We start from the raw sequence: 18,898 nt of genomic DNA, 5'->3' as shown, positions 1-18,898 counted from the left end.
AGAGGATGTCATAATTCTCTATCCCGGTTTTACCCAGTTTCAAGCAAATTCTGACTGTGTAGTGCTGTTCCCATAACAGGTCCATGACGGAGCGTAACATGGTCACGTCATAGAGGTTTCGCAGACGAAAGATCCGCGCTCCGCAAAAGCTGGGAGCCAACGGCTACTGGCCTCCAGCCTTTCCTGCCTCCGTCTATCCGGGAAAAAATAAATTATACTGATTTTAGGTAACATCTTGTTGATTAGCAACTAATTTAATGTCTCGTATTCTATTTAACGACTCATAGTGTATCTAATATTGATGCTAAAGGCTTTATGTGAATTTTATTAGTAATTAGATAAATATTTGCAGCTAATGCAATCTCAATGTTTCACCCTTTCCTCCGTTATGATATTTCCTTTCGTTTTTACTTCCTCCGGGGAGATTCACTCCAAGCGCGCGCCAAGTGACCACGCACGTTGCGTTCGGTTCTCGCGTTCCCCGTCGAGGATGCGATGGAGGGGGAAGGGAGGGAGGTCTGTGGGTGGTCCAGCTGGAGGTGGCGGCGCCAGAGCCCCCCACGCCCCTTCGCGCTCAGCCCCTCCCCCACAAGCCCATCCCACACTGGACGCAAGCCGGAGGTCTGTGGAAAGCACACTGGTCGACACACGTAGCCACCACACAAGTCGAACGGAGTGGCCAAAAAGAGGCAGGCAAAAAGGGAAGCGTGGTGTTTTCGCTGGAAGGAGTCGAGGTTACTAGTCTTGAAGGGCGAAACCTCTGGCAGGGAAGAGTGAGTGGATGCCTCAGACCACGAAAAAAGTTTAAAAGGAGACGTAAAATAACAGGAGAAAACGTAATGGGATAAAAAAAGTAACTTCGTCCGCGCTCCTACCTTTGCTAACCTCAAAATACCTCGAGTGTGCCGTCAACTAAGGAATCGGTCGGGGATATTGTTCCACATGCATATGAATAGCCGCCGGCGTCATAACACATGCGATATTTTCGAAACAAGTCGACGGGAAGAGGGGCGTACGCTGTTTTCTACTTGGTTCAAACGCGTTATGTTTTCAAAATGAAATTCCGGAAAATGGTTGCATTTAATAATTTAAATAATGTGACAAATATTCTAATTTATTTTTGGAAGATGAAGTAGCATTGATTCAGAGGACTGTGTGATGTAGGATTGAGACGATTGGCCAAAATAAGTTGAATGGGAAAGAAAAACACAAGCGACGAAGCATTACATTTCTGAATAAACATAAACCGAGACCATTACACGCCAGAAGCCGACGGGTGTTTGTTGAGGGAAGTTAGGACCTCGGAAAATAAAAAGTGGTAGAAGTCAATGAAGGGGATACGTGCATTAATTAGTTAGACTTTCCATCCATTCTGTTGGAATAACAGAGGAAGTTATCGAAAGAAACACCTAGGGGTAGACGGGAAGGGAAGACGGTGATAAAAGGAAAAATATTGGGTAAGCGGGGAAGAGGGAGGAAATGAAATGCACAAGTACAGCTAAACGAAGCCTTGCAAGCCGGCTCAAGGCGACGAAGAAATGCAAATTTTAGACTATATTGTACTCAAAGCATCCGCTAGTGCGCTTACGTATACAACCAAAACTGAGTAGTTAATTCATTCCTAAATACTTCTGCTTAAACTTATATGGCTTGCAGAGATATATTTTTAAAGTATTTCAGCCTCGTAAAAACTTAAATTTAAATAAAAATTTTGTTTATGGCAGCAGTTATTAAAATAAAACATATTAATATAACCCAGAGATTAAAAAATAAAATTTAAAAAAATATGCCAACAAAACGACCTACCGTGTACGTTTTCCATGTCACTTAGGTCCCGTTGAGGGTGCATAATATTTACACTATAAAATTGTTGTATTGTAAAAATAGAATCCATTAAAATGTGTTCCTACAAATTTAAGTATAATTATCACCACCGCAGTAATTAAGCGCAAGTTTGGTCCATTAATTGATGGTAGAGCCCACCTAATACTACTATCTTTATCATCTATTATCATCAAGCATTATCTGTCCGATTTCCTGAAATTTTTTATTTTCAGAAAATGCTTGCATACTATATATTCAGATTGCAATTAACACCGTTCACCTCACAGTGTATAGCGCTTATTCTTTGGACTCTTTACGCTTGTGTTTTGAAAAAATTGACTCACGGTAGCTTTAAAACTTGTAATGAGAGAAAAATAGCGATTAATCACAATTACATTGAAAATGATGTTATGAAAGTTAGATTTACCGAACCCTTCTTCGTTTTCAGCGAAGTCATTAAGAAACCTTCATTCAGTGATCTCTTTCTGTTCACAAGAATCATTGGTACGTGTTTGAAACACTCTTTGTTAAAAGATATAAGATCACACTTACTTATTGAGTTGATATAATTTATTTTAAATATTACGGCATTCGGTGAGACATTGGTGAAGACACTTTGAAAGAAGATATTTAACGATTTAGCCTTTTTAAAGCTCTTGGTTACTCTTTCGCCTTTATCATTTTGGAGTGCATTGACAATTCACTTATTTCCCTGAATATAACTGACGTAAGACCAAATTGCTTTTTGATTCTCTTTCAAAATTTCCGCTAACCTTTTCCTTTAGAATTCCTTTAGCGCTCCCCAAAATTCATTCTTGGCACTTACCCTAAATATGTAGTAATTATAAATATTCTCAATTCTTTTGTCACTAGAGATGTAATCCCTAATATATTTTCAATCTTGGCGCGACATAGCCTTTCACGTCGCCAAGGTTTTCTGTAGTCCAGAGACAAATTTTAACAGAAATACACTGTCAGAAAATGCTTCGTTGTCATGGTTGAGTGACATGCGGCAATAAATTTAATTGGAATACGTCGTCCGTCGTAAAATTTGGTAACACTTCGCAAATGTTTCACATATCTATAACCTGGTATCAAAATTCTGGAAATTTAAAAGACACCGTGCATAAATGGTATTTAGTATAAATATGGGTTAAACACATTTAAATATGGTGGTATGCATAACATTTAGTCCAAGCTGCCGATCTAACTAATCGATGCCCAACCGGTTTTCCAACGACACTAAAAGTTAATTTTTCTGTAATTGAAACAGAGGAAAAAAACAACTTAAAAATCCTCTGCAGAAATAATGATGAATATGCTCGACGAAACTTCTGTTCCCACCCTTCCAGTTCCAACTGCAACATCAAAGATCACATTTGATACTTTCTTATCATCTCTTCTACCTGGCAGAGTTCAGAAAAAGAACTGCAACTCAACTATCACGACTCACTGCCTAAACCATCCAAAAGCCTCTATAACGGAATAAATACAACGTGTGGACGACAAATTTACAATGTCACCATTAATAAAAGAATAATCACTCTATTAAATTTTTATTGGAATGCAGAATTTTATTGACTTCGGCTACAATAGCCTAATTCGATAACAAGACGTATTAGTCTCTCCTATAATACAGCGAGCCGGCGCCTTGAGTGATCGTGGTGTGTATTATATCAATACTACATTTCCGAAGAGTTATGAGAACTACATCAATGAACATGACAGGCAATATACTGCAGCACATCTGTATTCCTGTATCATTTTGTATCGCCTTGGTTCAATTGGAAATTCAGCAAGACTATCTACTAGAAATCGAATGATGGCATTGGCTTACGTGGTCGTCCCGTTCAAATCAAAAGAAAAGCTAATCTCTCAAGAAATCCGATGCCAACATCAATAATTTCCCTCCCCCTTCGACTACCTTTTGGAGTTAGTAATGAAACCGATTATTATGAGATATTTTAAGATGAATAAGATATCATTGAAAGTATTCAGGTAGGTGACTAGGTCAGTAGTAGCCATGTGGGTGCGCCTTTCTGGGCACCCTCAGCTCCACGCAACCTGCGTGATTTTTCGGTAACCAGATTTATCTAGGACACCAAAGGGGGCATGGGGAAAAGATCTAGCTCCCCTATTTCGAGCGATTTCCGAGCATTTATTCAATCTCTAACAGTGTAGCACTTAAATTATGCCAGTTTTCATATGGCATATATGCATATGGCACATATGCTAAACTTACGATTTACTACAGATCTTGTGACTGATTTCACTATGGTCATTGCATGAAATAATTGCGAAATGAAACTTTTGTAGAATCAAAAGACTGTTATAAATATCGTCATTTCACGAAGTACAAGAGTGTTACGTGACGGCATATGGAATCGGAGTATTTTTTTTATTCAACCATCGACTTAGAACTAATTGAAACACCATCCGGCTTATCATAAGTATTAGTGAATAATAATCAATCCTAGCAGGACAAAGATAAGTCTATTTTCTGGCGTCTAGGTTTTCAATTCTATTTTAATAAAGATGCCACCTTCAACTTTCGAGGTTTCAGTTTTCGCTGTCGCACTCATACGTCGTTGCAACACGATTACAGTTGCCCATTATTCTGATGTTTATATCCACTTACTTGACACGCTGATGGAGGGCGCCTTTCCATCTGAATACTTAATGCGTCAAATGAAAGTAATTAAATTACAAAGAACATATTACTCCGTCCTTGAATTCCCAGGATATTCCCACTATTTATATTAAAATCACTGCATTGCGTGAGATATCTTTCAGTATTCTGAAGTTTTCAGGTCACATTTTCAAATAATATGACACGTTAATGTGCGTTTTGCTAACTTTTTTCTCGGATTGAGTGTTTTAACTTGTCTTATGTATTCTTTCATTTGAAATTTGAGCCATGAAAATCTGGTTGAATATATTTACACTCTACTTCATTAAATAATTTAATTTATGCCACATTTTTTTCAATTTTAAATATACATCCATAACTAGGAGAGAACTGTAAAATGTTGATGTAATAATACATAATGATGCAATTAATCAGTTTTCGAATGACTCTTCTTTTTATCCGAAACTCAGAGGGGAACTATCTTATTTTGCTCCCATTTCCAACAAACTAATTTGATTAAATGTACCTCAGAAAGACAAATTTCAATGGTTATAAGTAAAAAACACTAAACATTATGATAATAAATGCAACAGATTCAGGCGAGATGCAGTGGAAGTTCGTCATTGTGAGAAAAACAAAATTTGCAATTTTCCACAGATATTCTGAATTGAATTATGTTTATGAAAGTAAATATAGTAATTCTAATTTAAATTTGAACATTTTTCTAAGAAGATCAAAAAAAGCCTCCAACCAAGATAATTTATGACTATCCATCACTAATAGTTGCTTTAGAGGTCTTACGTGCGGGGACAATTGTGGTCGAACAATGAATGGAACTTCACTTTGAGTCCAGAGACCTTTTGAAATGGTAATGCATTTAAATAGAAAACAAATGAAATCAGAGAACCAAAATAATTTTATAAACAAAGTATGCTCACTGAACGCTGTAAAATATTTTGCATCCCTTTTAAATTCCTCAGAAGAGAATGTTTACCTACAGACGGCAAAACTGTCCTTCTGTACAGCAAATCAATACTCACGTATGTTGTTCCGTCTCTTAAAGGTACTTTGTTGAATTATCTGACCAAACTATTTTGATAGTTAATGATCATGAGCTTTGGGTGAACAGAGGTTGAGAAATGAGTGCTCCCGCAAGTGATTGGCCAATAACTCAATTGATCGAATAGCTTCAATTTTTTTTCGGGGAAAAAGCCAGCTGACATTGCACCACGGGAAAAACATAATTGCGCCGCAAATAAATTCCCGAGAAGGAAATATCCATAGCCGTACGGATAGCAACTGTAAAACGTGAAACTATTTTTCTCTTTATGAGTTTGCATGATACTCGAGAAAAAAACGAAAGAACAGCGCACCACACCGCTACGGCCTTACATCATAAAATTCATTGGAACCGGTCAGCTTGGATGTGTCGCAAAGGGAAGATTTATTATTTCACATTTCTTTGGACGTAAAGTTTTAGAGAGGTTACAATAATCCCGTTTTGCATCGAATTTGATGGCACCCGGAACAAGGAAATTACGCGAGAGCTTTCCCGTGCTTCAACATTTCATTCGACATCACACTGAATCAATGTTAAGGGGCAGATGAGAGACAAAAACGAGAAAACAGTTAATTTTTCCATGGTAATAAATGGTAAAAATATTTGCTACAATGAAATAAGATACAAATCAGGCACATGCTTTGCTTATTTTACTTCTTAATAATTCGATATAACTCTATAATTGGTTATATGAAGTGTATCATTTCATAATTATCAGTAAGTACCCACACCAGTAAAAGATCTTATGTGAGTATTGATGTATGACTAAAATTCTCATGCATCATTAACCTTTTGGCACAAAAATTGCCAACAAACAATAAATTACATGGACCTATTGGCCAGCAATCTAAAGGACTGGAATGAAAAGACCATTAAAAAAATGCATTCATTAAAAATAACAGATCTGTAGCACTGGAATTAAAATAAGTTACAAATTAACATTAAGTTTTGATGGTGTTCATACGAATTACAGTTTCAATCTGCAGGACGGGAAATGAGCAATAAACACCCTGAAAATATCTGCGCACTCCGAATTGGAAAAAAACAGAGGACTACATTGTATTGTACTTATTTATCGTAGATTTTATATGATTGGCGCTCCCAAATGATAGTTATAACACGTTAGAAAGTATCCAAAAAATTTAACAACCCAACAGCGATTAATTTGGTTATCAGAAAAGACTAAGCCATAATAGTTTGCCTTATTCATTCAACACACAAAAAAGAGAGGGGTTAAATAAGAGTTGTTGCAGAATTTTTAGACTTAACAAGTTTTTCTGGAAAATTGCACAAGGAAAAATGACGTGCACAATCCTGCAAGGAAATCAGGGGGGAACTAGGACAATAATAACCTAATTTTAAGACAAATAAAATATTTATTATGCACGTACGCAGACAAATACAAAAGACAGTACGTAGAAAAACATATTTCCATGAATTTGCGAATTCTGACTCAGCATCATACCAATATTTTTATTACATCACAAATCACTAAATTTCAGCGCGCGATTTTTACGGTGAATCATATGGCGAGGCCAATCCCTGGAATCAGCAATACGACGTCATTTCATTAGTGGTGCGAGAATCTGTAATGCAAGTAAATAAAACTAACGGTGGGCAAATAGTCAATGTCAATAGTCAATGTGAAAGAAAGGTGTTGTTTATCACTGATTTTACATATTGTGAATTTCTCTCGAAGAGACAAATCCTGCAAGAAATCATAATTTCAACGAATTTATAAAATTAATACTAATACATATTTCACAGCAAAACATCATATATACCATGGTATATAATAAAAATGCTCCCTCCGTATAATTAAAGATGCTGATGTGATAACAGTTATTGACGAAGAAACATACTGTGTGCATAACCATCTTAACACTATTCTAGTCCTAATATGATATTGCAGGTTGTAAACAGTCGTCTGACGGTCATTTGATGGTTGTTGGCGCAGTACTTAGTCGCATACCCTTCAACAGACTGTTAATGAAATGCTAAAATAAAATCATTAATGAAATTAACCTAGCTTTGGTTCTGAATTCTCCATAAGCATCGATTCATAAATTTGATTCAGACAAACCCAAATAAGAACTTTAAAATATAAAAATTGTATTTCAGTCGGTCCGCGGCCGAGTATATCTCAGTTTTGCACTTTACCGATGATGAGAATATCATCGCTGTGTCAAAGATTCAGAAAGATGGTGATCACCATTTAATTGCATTTACGCTACATACTTATCATCACCTATTTGCTTAACTTCAAGAACATCACTGTTATCGTTGGCAATCATTCCATTAATCTCGAATTTGAACGGAATATTTTGAAATAATTCATAGTAATTCGAGGTTTGTAATTACCTGGGATGTTTTGGAAGAATATTCCAATATGGCGTAAATATCCATTTACAACACGAAACAATTATTGTTTGTCGTAAAATAAAAACAATAAAACGTGAAAAATTAATGAACGCGTAAATGAGGGACCTTTAAAATTCGTTAAATTTGAGCAAATGGAGGTTGTTAAAAATTCAAATACAAAAATGCTAACTTATAATATTGATAATATGCATAAAACGTCTAAGGAAGAAAAAAGTGTCAGGTCAAAAATCTATTTCCATCGTACATTCTGACCGTCCCAAATCAATTGATATGTCATAGAATGAATTTTGCCGAAAAATCTTTTTAAAATTGTATATGTGGGCACGATTAAGAAATTAAGTGAAATTCAAGCATTTGATAAACTTAAAAAAATTCCCGCTGCTAATTATGGCTTAATTTAAGAAAGTAATGGAAATCAATCGCTGCTTCTCATATTCATTGATACTTGAATTTGTGAACACCAGTACCTAAGTCACCCCCACAAACATTTTAATTCATTTCTAGATTAAATATGCGCAAAAAGATAATATGATAAATTTAGCCACTGAACAAGGACAGGAAGAGGGTTTAAATCAAAGAAGCTTCAGACTGATGTTCCCTTAAAAATTCAAAGACAGGAATAATCCTTAGTTCGATGATCTGTTTGAAAGAGTTTATCATAAACCCAGAAAGAGGGAACGGTACATTCGCAAAAATGTCTTCCCATGTCCGAAAATATCACATACGTTCAGCCAAAAAAGAATACAAAACCATTTCGAAAGCTTTCCATGCGTAAGTTTTCATTATCTAATAGTTTTCAGAGTGCAAGTGGATTCAACTTATAATACTGCATAGACTAATGATTGCACAGGTAATTTTACGGGTAAATCTCGAAATACTCAAGATTGAGAAGGAAACAGGAAGTGAAATTCAAATATTGACGAATGAGGTTCTTAGGAAATTGAATTCAAGGGTTAAAACGGGGAAACACTGAAAAGAGGAGTGAGAGAGGATGAGAGCGTCAATGGATTCTGCGAGGGTAAGGGAATAAAAAAAAAGAAAGAGGAAATACTTGAAGTTGAATATTTAAGGTGGAAAAACAGTTTCCCATAAAGATTAATAACACTCATGTCGGAAGGAAAGACGAAACGACGGACGGAGAAAGCAATAAAATGGAATCCTAATATTTGGTGACGCCATAACGCTTGATGGTCCTCGAATGAAGCATGGAATATTGAGAAGCAACATTTGGGAAAGAGTCACGATTTCATTTTCTCTCTCTCTCGTATGCAGCGTACAAGAGAGACATCCTGCTCACCATCCCTCGGGATTCGGAGTGACGTGCAATTTCAAATGAGTAGCTCGTTTTATTGATGCTCAAAACATACGTAGGTAGCTACTTTTTGATTTTTTTGTACTTCCTAGTACAGCTAGGGCAAAAAATGAGCGCTCAAGGCCATATGATAAATAGGACATTGCGCTTTAAAATCCAATCACGCGACTGATGCGGGCGTAAATTAGTAGCTAAGTATATGAACTATAGCTACCTGCTGTGTATAGCTAAGTATAGAATATGCACATGAAGAAAGTATAAGAAAGTAATTTTTGTAATATCTACCAAATTAGACCAGCGTTTTCATATTTCATTCTTCCTAAAACGGATAAAAACTATGTACTCTAAAAACGTGTTGTTCTTTCTCAAATATCTCAGAAAAAAATCGTTAATGTTGAATTGTTTATACACATTTTATTCTGAGGAAATGATTTTTTATTATAAAAGAACATCGACAAAAACGGCATTAATGACAGTATCATAAATATATTTTAAAGAGACAAAGGTAGTTTTTTCTAACTTAACTCTGCATGAGATAAAGTCAAATAATTGGATACACCTAAATTTGCAACTGAAAAATGGATTACATTACAAATTTTCAATTTCTAACCGTAGCCTATAAATGAAAATTTTCAATGAAATTTCATTTCAAAACTGATAAAAAAATTCTTCGAAGAGATAAAGAATGAAGGCATATTCCAGGAAGAAGCATAAGTGGGAAAAGGTCCTCCAAAAAAGTTGTCCTCACTCCCGCTCTCAACTGCTGCGCTTCGCCATGGTAAGGTACCCAAAGGGCGAGCGCCGGCCCTTCCTGCCTCCACACCGATTGAGTGGAAATGAACTTTTCTCGTGGAGTCAAAACCCAAGGCCTGAATAACATAGCAAATATTGCTAGACGCCTCGCCAATACTCAGTTCTGCTGGTCAATTTGTTTTCCCTGCATCCCTTTTAACTATCTCGCAGAGGAAATGGTGGTTGAGTTAGCTTTCGCAAATGAGATACGTGGGGGTATCTTTTTATAGTAACTATTGCTAAGAAATAACCCATATATCTGAACAAAATTTATTCTACATGTTAATTGATTATTATATGCATAATATTGTAAATTACAGCTATTAATGTTCCATTGTTTTGAATGTGGGAGTCATAGATTGAAGTAATTCGCAGTGTGGAGAAGATAGAGGCTCGCAGTGTGATTTAGTCCCTTCATTAGAAAGGTTAATCTACTCGGAAAATCTATGATAAAATAATTGCTGTTTATGAAAATGATAGCTGGTAAGAAAGGAATTTTATAACTGGCCCCATTTTGCTCACAGATGACCCAAGAAGTGGAAGACCATCACTAATGGACGATGCTGCCACAGCGAAGAAAGTTGAGGACTTTGTCCTTTTAAACCGAAGAGCAACCATCCTAATGATTAAGTATAAGACTAATCTTATCTACGGCAGTGTGTGTGGAAAATTATTCACCAAGAACTCCAAATGTCACAGGTTTCAGCACGGTGGGTTCCACGACTACTGACTCCTATCCAGAAGGAAACACGGTGAGGCATGCAATCACATCCACGGCGCGCCTGGCAATCAAAGCGATATGGCTTTGAAATTTTGCCACATCCACCCTATTCTCTTCATCTCAGCATGAAGAAGTATTTCTTATTCCCAGACTTCAAAAAACCATCCCTGAGTCGGAAGCTGAAAACACAAATGACGTCATTAAAGAGGTGAGATCACGGTTTTCGACGCAATCTCTTGAGTTCTACAACGACGGTATTCGCAAGGTCAGGAAACGCTACAAGCGTGTAATTATAACTCCGGATGGTGACATTGTAGGACATTCTTAACAATAGTTAATAAAAATTAAGTATCACAATTATTTTTAGTGAACATTAAAGGTTTGCGATACTCCCTAGTATCCCGTTTCTCAGATGTGAGCTCATTACAACCCGATACGGCTTGCCATGCTCTACGAGTAGTCCTTTTTATCACAACTTTTGAAGAGTATCCTCCAATTTCTAACAATCTTGGCTTTATTGAAATAGGAAAATTACACAAAATTTGAATGAACACACGAATGCCCTAATGCATGCACATTCATGTAATGTTTCATTAATGTCATGCCTAAATTTATTATTTCCAGCAGTACAGCAGAATTCAAAATTATATTCGCTATTTGCTTCACCTGTGCTTTCAGAATATGAGACGTCATGCTGCCGCATCATTCTGAAGATGTCTGTATGAATATTTCACTTTTATACTTCACCCTTTTCCAATCTTTGTGAAAACCTCTCCTCATGGCACCTCGCTAAAGCCTACCCGTGGCAAAATAGGAGAGGGCCCAAGCTTCTTTCCAAGTAGTGGCACATACGGCTGACATTTTGTACCTCTATGCATTTAATTTACTTTGTTATTGTATTCCCAATATTCATTGTTTTAATTTGATTTGTTTCTTGCATTCAAACGTACTTTTATCCTAACTCGGTGTAAAGGCTTTTAATTTCTGTAATTACATCTCTCCACTGGGACTCACGTGATCTGATTCGATATTGACGACGGAATTTCCGATCAATATTCCATGGGTCGAAAAATGGATGCACGAACCTATTCTACCAAACAACTATGACTTCCTTGGATTCCTTTCACGAGGATGACAAAATGATGGCCTGGTCATGAGCATGAGATTACATATAATGAATCAAGCAGCTGAAATATCCAAATAGAACACGTTGAAAATAATTAACATTTAAAAAAATTAGCAAAATCAAGATTAACATTGACTATCTCATTATTTTTTAGCGATGAATAAGATCATCAAAATTCTGATTGTTAAAGAGTCAATTAAAGCGAAGGAAATCGTTACGGCAAGCGGGAAAATAACAAAGAATTAGAAAGTCGTCCATCCTTATAAATTAACAGATAAGGAAGATCTGTGTGTATTTTTCATTTCAGCTGAAATTCATGACTCATCATTAAAACCGGAAATGTTCACATGAGCTTTTAAAAAGCCATCCAAAACCATTTTCATGAATAATTTTGCACGAAGTAAAAATGAAAGTAGTTCTACGGTAATATTTCTTTTCTTACATGAAGAGCTTTTTTTAAATAGCTACAGTGTGGCTATTATAATAACCTGTGCTAAGAGAAACATGTGGCACGAGTACCTTATAATACATATAGAAACTATTTTCATAGGTTGCACCCGCAGAAAAATATTCAACTATAGTTTTAGCTAAAATAAATAACTGCCGGCTGCATCCCGATGTTTTCTTCTTTTTATAAGCAAATGTTGGAAAGAAACTCCTGTGTTGTTTTAAATTTTACACAACCCACCAACTCATTTTATTAATGGAGTAAGTTTAATTTGTTGGCAGAAGGAAGGGAGTTTTTAGGCAAAATTGGTGACTGGTCAATGAGGAAAGGGCCTGAAGAAAATACGGAGGGGTAGTTGGGTGACGGCGCTGGCAGAAGAGGGAACGATATATAAACCGAGTGGGGGATTGAGTCAGCATGAATTAGCTGTAATTATGGATAAATTAGGGAAAATATGATTTAAGGCAAACAAAAGGAGGTTAGCGTGATATGAAAAAGATAATAGCCGTTCTGGACCGTACAAAACTTACCTCTAATGAGTAGATAACCTAGAAAGTATAAGGCTCTCAATGTGTATCTATGAAATCTATCACGGACTATTTCAATATATCTTTAATATCTGACTTCACTAGGTGCAATAGGATGAAAATTGTGCGGATTGCATTTGTGTTACCCATCCTTAAATGATTTTCTCACCAAAAAAAGTTAAATATAAATGGATAATGAAAATATTATCATTCCTAGTTCAAGGAGATAATGTTTTTGCCAGGTTCATCGATAAATATGGTAATGAAAGATGTTTAAATGCTCACAATATTTGAATTGAGCTCCGAAATTCACATGAAACGGCATAAAATGTGTCTTTACTTTAATTTAACTAGCTAATTATTCAGTTTAAGGATTTAAACTGTATAATGATATGCAGCATCGGTAGAAACGAGAGTCACACTATTTCCTAGTGAATATCTTGTCAAAATCATGTAACGAAGTCATTTAGGGCGGTAAAATACGGATTTCTTCAGTAATGAAATCGTTTCGTTCCATTAAAAAACGAATATCATAGATGAGGGTGTTTAGATCATTCCCTCTCGTAATTTTGCATCTACCAAATCTCACGTAAACCTTTAAGCTGAAAATTAAATCGAATGTTGTATTTGAATGAGACCGTGCGTCTTCTAATCACTCACCGCGTATCGCCCGACCTCTTCTCGACGGTCCAGATGCAGCAGAGGAAAGGAGAAGATGTAACAGAGCCTCGAGGGTTGGAACCCACCTTCACCTGTCCAATAGAGAAAAAAGTATCAGAGAAAACCGCTTTCGACCCGCAAAGAAGAAGATCGTGAGTAGCGTGGCATCTGACGGTTCAAACAAGGATTTATCGGCAAGTTTAGCCAATATCAACAAGAGGTATTGAATTTGGATCAGGGGATGACTGCTGAATGGGAAACCTAAATGTGACTTATAGGGCATAAAAAGGAAATTTAATGGGATAACTCATATTGAGCACCACAAATAGGTGTTTGACAAAACCAAGCAAGGCAGAATAGGGCTCATGGGAACATTATATAAGAGAACATAAAGGGGAAAGAGCCACAAATTAGAGACACATTGGCCGAATAAAGTTGTACTAAAATAATAGTGATGGCGACACTATATGATAAATTAAGCCAACTCAGTTTGTACCTTTGATGATCTTTCTGTTTGACATCCAGTACCCGAAAGAGCTATTGATTCCAGCAAAGCATTGCGAGCAAATTACAAGACTAATATATCAAGACGGTTTTCAGCATTCCTCAAAACTACTGGAATGAACACTGACTGAGTACTGTAAAAAATATGCTATTATAATTCGTTTCAGTTCGTCAGCAGCTTTGAATGGAAAAAGTCTTAGGGGATGTATTACTATTAGACTTGGAATTACATAATCAAATTCATAAAAGGGAATTTAATGAGACGTAAGAAAAAGAGAGGGCAAAATTAGCGCACTTGTGCTAGAAAAAGATGTTAAATTAGAGTCCACCTGCCTCGTAATCCAAAGGCAAACTTTAAGATGCCTGCGAGAACATGTTTTTGGCGAGAAGATCTTTTGACATGATTATATATCAGAGGCAAGTTTTGGATAAACCTTAAGGGCAACTACAAAATGAAGTGATCTGCTATGGAACTTATAACTTATTAAGCACTGAATCAACAACACCCAGCATCAAATCTAATCAGCCTTCAGTTCCAGGTACTTTATAGCTTCCTTTAGGCTGCCTAAAATGTTTAATCCTCCTCATTTATTTCTTTCTTAAAATGTATCCTCTATTTTCAATTCAACCTTCCATTACTTCTGGACATCTACCTCATCCACCTGCCCTGCCTTCTTTCATCAACAACTACTTAACCCGTTCCTCTCACACCACGTCTTCGTTTGTTTTTTTCTATTTATATAATATTTTCTCCATACTTAGATCGCTTAAAGGCCATGCCAACTTTGAAACTAATACTTTCATTACACCTCTACTCATTAATACTTTCCTTCCCCTTATTTTCTTTTCATTTTAAATGCTTCTGTCACCAACGCAATTCTTTCCCTATTTTTCAAACTACTAAATATTGCGGATTTCCTCATAGCCTTTCTCATAATATCAGCATAATAGTTTTCTTCCAGGGTTTGAAAAACACTTGCCGCGCAATTTAACTAAAGCATCACTAACGCATGTTAAATCTGTTTCCTCAATTTTCATTACATTTTCTTGCAACGTGTTTAAATTATACTAACTTCTTTTAGGCTGCCCCGTGATTACTTCTGCTGGGTATGTATTTAAGGTTTGATGCTAGTGCAGCTTGGGTGGTGCTCTAGCATGAAAAAATGGACTTAAGTTTTGAAATGTAAACTCCATTTCATACATAAAACCGATACCTGGCCTAAATAGATCAAATGATAGCTTAATCTAAAGGTGCCCTCATTTATTTGTAAATCACTGTGTCGTCTGAAAATATCTATTTCGCAGTTATTTAGAAAGGTTCGGTCGCTAATGTTTATGGCGGAGAGAAAGGGTCCTATAGCAATTCATTGGGGGACTTCTGAAATAATGTCTGCCCTAATGAACTCAAACCATCGAAGACAACATTTCGTTTACGGCAAGGGAAAAAGTCTCGAATCCTGTAAGTCACTTTCTCCTTAATGACAAAATATCTCAGATTGTATTTGAAATGCTTCTGATGGATTATTGTCGAAGGCTTTTTAAAATAAAAAATAAAGCATCCGCTTGGATATTTCCTTCACCCGATTACAAGACATAATAATAATAGAAATACTCAATTCTGTTTCGTATATCTTGTTTTTCTTAAACTCGTACCGATTACGGCAGAGTATATTTATTTCTACTGTCAAGAAACACCCCTATTTACTGACAATAATGTATTAAAATCCTCCACATGGACTAAAACCTTGGCTTGTGCGTTTTGTAATGAATCAGATGAACCGTAATTACGTGACAGTACGAAATTCAAGTATGCATTAATTCTTATCAAGTCTTATTCATGTTGTATGGTAGCAGGTTGATTTTTTGCCCAAAATGTTTAAGTGCATTGTCATCAGTTAGACCCGTGAATTTAACCAGAAAATGGAGTAATGACGCTGCCGAGCCCGACACACAAAATGGGTCGCCTTCGGAAAACCAATGAAATATTTAGGTCTAAATGCGGACGGAATGTGTTAAGAATCATTTAATGGGCACCGTGGATCCCATCAGTGCTGCTAACTATCCTTCCCGAGTTCTGTTGCGAGAAAGGATCGTCAAAAAGACGTGTATACAGCGAGGGTCCTCGCGCCGTCTCTCGAGTCATGTGGCCGTGCAAGAACTGTCGAAACAGACACGGCCTTAAGTGAAGTGGTGAGCAATCTATGAGATAAAACCCAACTATTTTTTCATAAGCTTCCAAAGTTTACATGAATTTATGGAACTAAGAGAAAAAATATTCATACCACTTTCCTGGGACTGAGTCATTGTTCGGTCAAACCATTCCTATTCGAATGAAACAATAAGTTTCATAGAAGCGAATATGAATTCCTTATAATCACTATTAAACGTGTCTTTATGTATGTTAACTGATAGGAAGTAGTTACGGCTTTAATGGACATTAATTCTTCCGTGGATTTTTATTTTCAGTGCATGATCTCTTTCGCAGTGCTTTCCTTTTTTCCGGGCACATTCAAACTAAGAGAGAATTTTGCTATGAAAATGTTTCATCCTTAAACGAACCCAGGGCCGCAACCTTCTGCGTGAATACTCGTACAAGAAAGTCTTCGACGCTGTGAGGTGGAAGAGTGTTTAGATACATTGGTGGCTTTTAGTCCCATTCCATTACTTCCAAATTATATTTCGAAGGCAAAATTCAATCGTTGGCTGTTTTCGAACCCAAGGTACTCGAAGACTACTGCATTTATGATAGCGTGTACGATAGCACCGATTTACGGGGACAAATATCTCTCACGATAGCTGCCTGTTTTCCATTAACTCACGTATAGAAATGTTCCTTCAGCTTTAAATACAAACGAGAGACTACGATAGATGTGTTGTATTTCGTTTCGATTAATGGATATTTCTACTGCGTTCCTGGCGGTTAGAAAGCTGAAAAATGAGGGAAATAACGGTCAAATGACCTTAAGGCTACATCACGCCATATAGCTATTTCTCTGAATTGTCATTTTTTCCAAGGAATCAGCTGGGCTACCATTATTTTAAAAGGGAAAAAACATTCCATTACCGCGTTATAAGTTTTCAGTGCTCTTTATTTTATGCCGATGAAAGCAGAAACATTTTAACAGTAAATAGGCGACCTTTTCGAAGATTCCTTCTCCAAACGTGGCAAAAAGCAATTTGCCAGCGCTGAAGAGGGGCCGATGGAATTCCTTCGTCAGTGCCACTTTACCAGTTACAGAGTTAATGGAGGAGAGAATAAAATCAATAGTTTTTGTCTTTAAACTATTTCATCTTCTTATTTACAAAGTTCAATTTCTTTCTAGATTATAATAAGGGTTTTTGAGAGTTAAAGGGGTTTTAGTACACAATATATCTATCTAATGAAAATAAATGCAGGAAGTCATTAAGTACGTTTTCGATCAAACATGAACAATCTCATTTATGAAGCTGCATTGGCTGGTGTTCTCTCTCACGAAACGAAATAAACAAATGCTGCTACGAGTCCAGCATATAACCTAAGTTTTCTATAGCAATCCCAAAGAGACGCTTACAACAAAAATGGTATCTTGGAAAGACTTCAAGAAAATATTTCCTTAATCTATGAAGTTCATCCTACCAACATACTTTTACCTGCCGCTGAAAAATAAGGTCGCAAAAGTTTCACGTACCACTGGTCAAACATTTTTATACCCTTAGTGTGATGACGAAAATCTCTCTGTCAATGACAACGGCTTACTCGCGGAAAAATGATATTGTAACGATAGCCATTATAATGCTTTCTTTGTGATAATATAATAACTCCTCTCATTTTCAGAAGATCATAGAGCATTTCCATTTACTGTAGTCATTGCGACGTTTCAAACTTAGCAAACTTAACGTACATTAATGATTAGCAGAATTCTCACTGAAAAAGAATACACGGTCAAATAACACATGCAATATTTATTTGATTATTAGCTAAGGTCTTAAAAAAATAATATATTCCATGTGAGTGTCCTTTCTCTGTGCATAAATGTTTTTATTAAAGTTAATATGAATATACAAGCAAAGGGAGCGTCGAGTTCAGGCATGTTTTGAGCTTCAAAATCAGCTCGAAGAGGATCCTGATTTTTTTTCCAAGGTGATTACTGGTGATGAATCGTGGTGCTATGGAGACGATCCAGAAACGAAGCAGCAATCAAGCCAATGGAAGACAGCTGCCTTTCCTCGTCCAAAATAAGCTCGCCAAGCGAAATCAAAAATCAAGGCAATGCTCATTTGTTTTTTCGATTGCAGAGGTATTGTACACTTGAAGTTCGTTCCACTGGGTCAAAACGTCAACCAGAAGTTTTACCTGAAGGTTTTGAAGAGATTGAGCGACAATATCAGGAAGAAAAGAGCAGATCTTTGGCACAGAGGCGACTGGCTCTTCAATCATGACAATGCGCCGGCTCATACCACCCTCTCGGTGATGGGGTTTTTAACAAAAAACGGCATGACATCGATTGTCTACCCCCCCCCCCCTACTCTCCGGATTCAACTCCCTGTGACTTCTTTTTGTTCCCCAGACTCAAAAAGGACATGAAAGGAAAGCATTTTGGTGCTGTGGAGGAGGTAAAACAAAATTCGCTAGGAGGCCTAAAAGACATCCCGATAAATGAGTTTCAGAAATATTTCGAACAATGGAAGCATCGTTTGGAGAAGTGAATTGTGGTCAATGAGGAACACTTTGAAGTGATCAAAATTTAACGTAAATATATTGAGAACTAAAGAATCTATATCAACATTTCTGTTATTTTTAGGTCCCCCCCTCGCATATATATGCATATATATGTACATACATACATATATATATATATATATATATATATATATATATATATATATATATATATATATATGTGTGTGTGTGTGTGTGTGTGTGTGTGTGTGTG

General features: G+C 36.5%; 1 protein-coding gene across 2 annotated transcripts in view; it reads right to left on the bottom strand.

The window, feature by feature from the left end:
* Window positions 1–13,586, bottom strand: part of LOC139688049 (connectin-like) — a 956,843-nt gene extending 943,257 nt beyond the window's left edge. Inside the window, exon 1 of one of the 2 annotated variants that reach the window (XM_071585466.1) lies at window positions 13,482–13,586. The gene's annotated coding sequence lies outside the window, so the exon portion shown is untranslated. The remainder of the gene's footprint in view (window positions 1–13,481) is intronic. The other variant, XM_071585465.1, reaches the window with a different exon arrangement.
* Window positions 13,587–18,898: the final 5,312 nt, after the last annotated feature.

The sequence above is a fragment of the Hetaerina americana genome, unplaced genomic scaffold (genome assembly GCF_022747635.1).
Source record: "Hetaerina americana unplaced genomic scaffold, ioHetAmer1.1.p SCAF_2, whole genome shotgun sequence".
Classification (NCBI taxonomy): domain Eukaryota; kingdom Metazoa; phylum Arthropoda; class Insecta; order Odonata; family Calopterygidae; genus Hetaerina; species Hetaerina americana.
This window is presented reverse-complemented; position numbering and strand designations above follow the sequence as displayed.